The 7,649-nt window shown below is 41.9% G+C and overlaps 1 pseudogene; it reads right to left on the bottom strand.

Moving 5' to 3' along the window:
- The window catches only part of LOC116084217, a 7,900-nt pseudogene extending 1,699 nt beyond the window's left edge, over window positions 1-6,201 (bottom strand).
- Between the last annotated feature and the right edge of the window lie 1,448 nt (window positions 6,202-7,649).

The following is a 7,649-nucleotide window of genomic DNA, read 5'->3' as shown; positions in this document are numbered from 1 at the left end:
GGGGTCAGGTTCATTTTCTTGTGGCTCATGATCATGTTGGATAATTTTCCCCTGAATGTCTCTAACCGGACGACATTCATTTGCCCAATGATAGCCCACCTACACTTGGTACAAAGACCTGGTACCCTCCGTTGCATGGGGACATGGCAGTCTTTCTTCAAATGACCGGGTTTCCCACAATTGTAGCACACTTTGTGACCTGAAGGCTCTGACTGTTTCTGACTTTGTAAGATAGCAGCGGGGAGGCCAGAGTTGGTAAGTGGACCCCCTAGTCCTCGACAAACTTTTATCCAGTCTGTCAACCCTTTATCTCTCCTCGGGGTAATAACACTCTTACACTCTGGTGAAGCATTTTCAAAGACCAACTGTTCATTTAATGGTTTGACCTACTCTGGGTCTCCAAAAATTCTACCTGCCGCCTCAGTCATCCGGGCCACAAAATCAGAAAATGGCTCTTGAGGGCCCTACATGACCTTTGTCAAATGTCCTCCTGCCTCACCTTTCTTCGAGAGAGCTTTCCATGCCTTGATAGCGGCTGCAGCGACCTGGCCATAAGCTCCCCAATCATAGTTCGTTTGGTTATAGACGAACTGTCCTTGCCCCATCAACAAGTCAAAGGTCCAGTACCTTTCATTGCCCTCCGTATTGGGATTAGCCCTGGCCTGAACCTCGGAGACATCATGCCACAAGGCCTTCCATTCCATGTATTGTCCCATACTAGAAAGCGCAGCCTTCACTGTGTTCTGCCAGTCAGTGGGCGTCATTGCCATGGTTGCAAGTATATCAAGTTGCATAATGGTAAAATTGGCATCAGGTCCATATTTGCTGACTGACTCAGCAAGCTCTTTGATAGGGGTGTATTCTACTGGAGCATGGACACGGCCACTATCGGCATTCTCAAACACTGGAAAGGCACGCAAGAGCTTACTCTTGTCTCCTTTAGATAAAAAGGAATCTGAACAGTGTCTATTATTGTATAGTGGGGGTGTACTTGGAAGAGCAGGCGGGACAGCCTAAAGCATTCAGTGGCTCTAATCTCTCGCTCCCTTTCGCTTTCGATTCTGGAGAGGTGGCAAATGCTCATCCGGATGATACCTTTCTTCCTCATAGCGAGCTGCTTCTTCCTCCAAGTCCTCCTCCTCGGAGGGGCTCAATTCCTCAGAGCTATCAAGCTCAAGGGCCTCCAATTTCTTAACTGTGTAGAGGGGCTTTGGTCTCGAAGCTCCATCCCTTTCCCTAGTTTTCTCTCCCAGGGCATTCTTTCCCTTATCTCTCGCTTCCGCAGGTCGAGCGGAGGGTCTGTGTCCTTGGGTATACCCTTTTTTCTCTCCCTTTTATCCTGGCTAGCCCCCACTCTCTCATTACGCTCTGTTTCTGACATGCTATCTTGTAACTCCTCAAGTGCCCCCTATCCCGACCAGAGGCGCGGCATTTCTCATCCTCCAGGCAAGAATGTATCAAGTGCCAAATGGACATCGTAACAAGCGCCACTAGCACAATTACTGCAGCCTCGGCAGAGCTCTCTAACCCTGAGGAAGGGTCGGAGGAATTAAAACCAAACAGCATGCCTCTCAGAGCTTACCTTGTTCTGCACTTCTGAATCCTCTCCGTGAGCGGAGGGTCTCCTTGGCACCAGCGGTTGTAAGGCTCCCCTGGAGTCCTGGGTTTCGGCACCAGTCGTAGCCCACACAGTCGTCTCGCCAGCAAGAAGACACGCAGACACTAGGATCCTTCTGCAGCAAGCATTTATTGCATCATGAAGAGGAAGACCCCGAGCCACTAATCGGCACTGCTTATATACACCACAGCACGGCGTGTCCGCCCATGACTGGCTGTTTGCTCATCATCCCATGTGACGCCCGGGATGGGCCTGACTTGGCGCCTTTTCACTCTATGCACATGCGAAAACAGTTGTTTACCAGGAGTCGACAGCGGATGTAGGCGCCATCTTGTCAAGGCGAATGCCTCTCCAGCTCTACCGCTCTCCACAGTGGAGGCTAGATTCTTCCCCTTAGCTCAATCCAGAAGCCTGCCCCACTGATACAGCCTTCTGCTGGCCAGGCTAGGCCTCTCCAACCTGCATTGCTTTGGCATTGCTTCATTGCTTCACATGTAGATTCCAGCCTTCACAGGCTGCTTCAGGCCTAGCTCTCTTTATCATGCCTGAGGCTTTGGTCTGCTTTTGTTCTATTGTAAATAGACCAGGTCTCTTGTCTAGCTAGCCTTCTACCCAGCCCTTCACAGGCTGTAAGCATGGATTTAAATTGCTATAAGTTGAGTGCCACTTACAAAATTATTCATATTTTTCTATATTAATCAATGCTGGAAATTACCAGGGTGCCCGTTATTCCTTAACCAGCTAGCTTCCCAAATAACCACATAGAGACCTTTTACCATTTCAAAGCTTAAGCCTTAGCTGGGCAGACCTGCATCTAGCTCATTTATGTGAATCGGACCACTTAGCCCACCCAACCACATAGCTAGCTATAACTTCCACACCCTTATTATATCTGCCTCCTCCCATGTCTCCTAGAAAAACGAAGCTTCCTCTTTATTCTTCCTAGAGTTTCTTGTTCCCTCCCTGGAAGTGCCACCTTTCACTTTCTGCCCAGCTAATTAGCTAGCAAATTTTTATTAAAGCCAATTAGAGAATGCAGTAGGTAGATGAGCAAGGACTGAGACCCAACTTCACACAGTGTGCTCCAACACTACTAGGTCATGCAGTCCCAGAGCAAGGAGGAAGCAGTCCTACTCTTGCAGGTTTCAGGATAAGATTTTCAAGATGTGGACAGGTCTTGACCTCTCTCCTGCTCCAGACTGGCTCGCTGGGTCACATGGCTTTCCAGACCACACAAAGTGCTTATATAAATACTTGTCTTAAACTTCTTTCTCATTAAATATCAGAAAATGGATATGCTTATTGAGTATCTGAAAGAAGTGTGGTATCTCATAAAAGGGTCTTAAGTAGCAACATTACTTACTTCCTACGTGAAGAAAATGTTCACATTATACATGGACTTGAAAGAGGCTTTTTTCACATACATATGTCATAATAATTATCTAGATGAAAATAAAGCATAAAAAACAATTTCTTTAGGAGATTTTATTAAGTTGTGCTGCCTATTTTTCAATGTACAACATATCAATAGTTTGATAGAATATTTTATGAGACTATTAAAATGGTTGCATACTGGTTGATATTAACTTCAGTTTATATTCATGTTTTTTAAATATTATTAAGCCAAAAACTAATTGAGTAAAATAGGTATGAATTCTCTGTAAATATGTTTAGAAATAACTATTTAACTTGAGCTCTAAAACCTTCTTCTTTTCAAATGCCTTTTGCGCTTGAAACCAGTATAACTTCTTGCCCTACGTTTGCTGAAATTAATAGATCCACAGAACTAAGAACTTGCCTTTATTTTATTTTAAAGAAAAAATCAACGGTCAGTGAGAATGCATAGACCTAGTTCTGAATGTCAATTCTTGGATTCATTAGAAGAAAATTAAACAAACTAGCATATATTTGTATAGATAGATAGGTGATAGATAGATAGATAAATAGATAGATGAAAGATAGTGATTATAAAATACTATCAAATAATTAAAGATCACAACAATAGTTTAAAGGGTAAAGCCACTTTCTGATAAGTCTAACCTGAGTTTACTCCCCAGTAAAACATGAGCAGGTTGAAGGAGAAGACTGAGTCCCACAGATTCTTCTCTGATTTGCACACACACCTTGGTATGTAGAAGTCACCCTATTTACACGCTAACATGCTTACTTAGATTCATGTACATGTATAGACTAAATAAAGCATAATATAATTTTAAAAGATGAAAGAAAATTGAAGAAAAGGTGAAGGCAGTTTCTTGAAGAACAAATATGAGGAATACAGAATTGTCATACTGCCTATATTATAAATTCTCCAAAATCTATTATACTTCAAAGTGCTATGTGAATACATACAGATTGTTAAGCTAAGATAAACATGCACAGTATTTATAAGGATAAGTTATGGGTCTAATGCTACTGTGAAACCAAGGGACAATCTGATCCATTTCCATCATGTTCAGTTGTTCTGTGTACCATGAGTCTCTCCTGAGGCTCATAATTATTGGAAATATCCTACCACAGAGACTCTTAAAATGAGAGCACAGTCATCCATACTTCAATATGACCCATACATTTCTTTATTTCATGACTCTAAATCTCACAAAACATATTTGCATTCAGTAATATTTGATTGGTGGTGAACACGATCCATCGACCATCAATCTCTTGTTAGAGTATTCCCTTCAGTTTTACTCTAGGAAGTCAGCTTCTCAAGTGATGTTCTCAATGAACATCAGTTGGTGCCTGTACCTCTACAGAAGCAGTATGACTCCATACTAACACCACAGACTCACAAGAAGAATTGAAAGTACAAACTTCATAGAAATATGGTATAGTCGGTCATCAATGGGAGGAGAGGCCCTCGGCCCTGTGAAGGTTCTATGCCCCAGTGTAGGGGAATGCCAGGGCCAGGAAGCAGGAGGGGATGGTGAGGAAGGGGAGGGGAGAGGGTACAGGTTTTATTGTTTTTGTTTTTGTTTTTGTTTTTTATTTTATTTTATTTTATTTTTCCAGAGGGGAAACTGGGAGGGGAGATATCATATGTTATGTAAATAAGTAAAATATCTAAGCAAAAAAAGAGAAAAAGAAGTAATCTAGCATAATTGTGGTTTTTAATGATGAAAATCTGGGAGATAATAGTAAAAATGTAAATACCCAGAAACTGGGAACAACCCAGATGTCCCTCAACAGAGAAATGGATACAGAAAAGGTGATACATCTACACAATGGATACTACTCCGCTACTCAAAACAATGACTTCATGAAATTCTTAGGGAAATGGATGGATCTGGAGAATATCATTCTGAGTGAAGTAACCCTATCACAAAAGAATACATATGGTATACACTCTCTGATAAGTGGATATTAGCCCAGAAGCTCAGAATACCCGAGATACAATCCACAAACCACAAGATACTCCAGAAGAAGGGAGACCAAAGTGTGGATACTACGATCCTTCTTAAAAGGGGGAACAAAATACCCATGGAAGGAGTTACAGAGAAAAAGTATGGAACAGAGACTGAAGTAAGGACAATCTAGAGATTACCCCATCTGTGAATCCTTCACATATACAATCACCAAACCCAGACACTACTGTGGATGCCAGCAAGTGCTGGCTGACAGGAGCCTGATAGAACTGCCCCCTGAGAGGCTCTGACAGTATCCGACTAATACAGAGTAGAGGCTCACAGCCTTCCATTGGACTGAGTACAGGGTCCCCAATGAAGGAGCTAGAGAAAGAACCAATGGAGCTGAAGGGTTTGCAGTCCCTTAGGAGGAACAACAATATGAACTAACTGGTACCTTCAGATCTTCCAGGGACTAAACCACCAACCAAAGAGTACACATGGTGGGACTAATGGCTCCAGCAGCATATGTATAGCAGAGGATGGCCAAGTTAGTCATCAATGGGAGGAGGAGAGGTCCTTGGCCCTGTGAAGGTTCTATGTCCCAGTGTAGGGGAATGCCAGGGCCAGTAAGCAGGAGGGGGTGGGATGGTGAGCAGGGGGAGGGGAGAGGGAACAGGGTTTTGGTTTTTTGAGAGGGGAAACTGGGAAAGGAGATATCATTTGAAATGTAAATATAGAAAATATCTAATTAAAAAAAAAGAGATTACTTTGTATTCAGAGGCAGGATTGTAAGAAGAAAGAGGAGAAAACTAGAGAGGGAGAAAGGAACTGGAGAGTGGAGTGGTAGAGACTGGGACAAGAGGTGAGCACACATAGACCCTGTGGAGGAGAAGGGGTAATAGGAAATGTGATACCATCAAGATGCTAATCTGGAGCATTTTAAAGAATTATGGCTGATACTGGCAAAGCATAACTCAAGGAACTGGCCAATCTTGCTGACCCAACCAGTAGTTATCACTGTGGCTCTTCTCCATATCAATGGTTTACTGGTATGGCCACTAGCAAGAGGCACTTGCTTAGGAAACAACAGAGGAATAGGTGGCACAATTCTCTAACCTCCGTTAAATATTCTGGGAATATTCCTGACCCCTGCTCTACCACACTAGTTTGACGTTCTTTTTCATCACACGTAATAAATTTAGATAAAGTCAGCAAACATTCATCAATGCAGTACATCGTCTAAGGCTTACATTCATTTTTCTGCTTTTTATTTTTTAACCAAAGCTCTTAAGTGTCCTCAGTTTCATTCTTATAATAATACTAAATGATTTTAGGCAAAGTTCCAGAGAAAAGATAAAGGAATAATTGTCAGGCGAAACCTGGTCATTAAATCAGAAAATCTAAGAGCACTTCTAAATGGAATTTTTTTTTTTTTTTTTTTGTTTGTTTGTTTTCGAGACAGGGTTTCTCTGAGTAGCCCTGGCTGTCCTGGAACTCACTTTGTAGACCAGGCTGGCCTCGAACTCAGAAATCCACCTGCCTCTGCCTCCCAAGTGCTGGGATTAAAGGCGTGCGCCACCACCGCCCGGCTGGAATTTTAAAATTATAATGCCAACAAAAGAACATATTTCCAAAAAGTTGTTCTTTAGTCTCAGTTACTTTTGTCATAGTCTGATTCCGTGCAGTGCTATAACATTTATGCTGCCCTCATCCTGAAGCATAGGGCAAGTTGGCAATAAGCATTTTTGATAAGCTGCTAGGTAGAAACTAGTCAAAACGAACAGAAAAGAGTGTCGAAGCAATGGTTTCCATTTCACAGTTAGCAACAAGAGAGCCAGTACCAATGAGAGGTCTTAGCATCCCAGCATACTCTGATCATGGCAGAGTGTCTGTTAGCATGTTCCCAAATCACTTTATCCTGAAAGAGCTTTGCACTTTGCTTGCTATGAAAGGAAAAGTGTTATGTTTAGTTTTTGCTGTGCTGTACCCTCTTTCTCTCTTCTTTACTTTTTAGTTTCTATCCTGCATTTCCTTACTGTGTACTGAAGAGACAGCTTCCTCAAAGAAGACATCGACTTTAGTTTAATTTTGAAAATCACATAATTGACAAATGAACTATTCACCATATAACACACACAACTTAACAGAAAGTAGTTATACCAGTAGTTCAAATCAGTTATATCTACTTAATCATCACTTGCTCTTTACAGAATAACAATACTCATCATTAAACTACTCTTGGTCATCAGAGTTTGAAACTGTTCGTTATCAAAGGCTTCCGGGCATATGAACCTCACATTACAGAAAGAAGAAGTGAAAGCAGACAAAGAAACGGAGAACAGTCCTTGTTACTGGGTGATAACTGAAAAAGAAAGTTAAGAGTTTTAAGAGACTGTAGCTTGGAAGGGAGTTACAGTGGCATGTGTGTATGTGTTTGTGTGTGTGTGTGTGTGTTATCATTAATGTGTATTACTTCACACATTCAATGAAATGCAGATAATGTCGCCTTGAAACAGCGTGGACTCTTTCTACAAACTAAGTTTACCCTCATCGTTTGGGATTAAAAGTATGTACTAAAGACTTGTCTGTATTCCAGCCAGGAGGATTAAATGTGTGTAATTCCTACCAGATGACACAGACCTAGAATGTCTTTGTGATTGTTGGCCAAAAAAGTCATATTACTG

Source organism: Mastomys coucha, unplaced genomic scaffold, assembly GCF_008632895.1.
Source record: "Mastomys coucha isolate ucsf_1 unplaced genomic scaffold, UCSF_Mcou_1 pScaffold9, whole genome shotgun sequence".
In the NCBI taxonomy this organism is placed as follows: Eukaryota; Metazoa; Chordata; class Mammalia; order Rodentia; family Muridae; genus Mastomys; species Mastomys coucha.
This window is presented reverse-complemented; position numbering and strand designations above follow the sequence as displayed.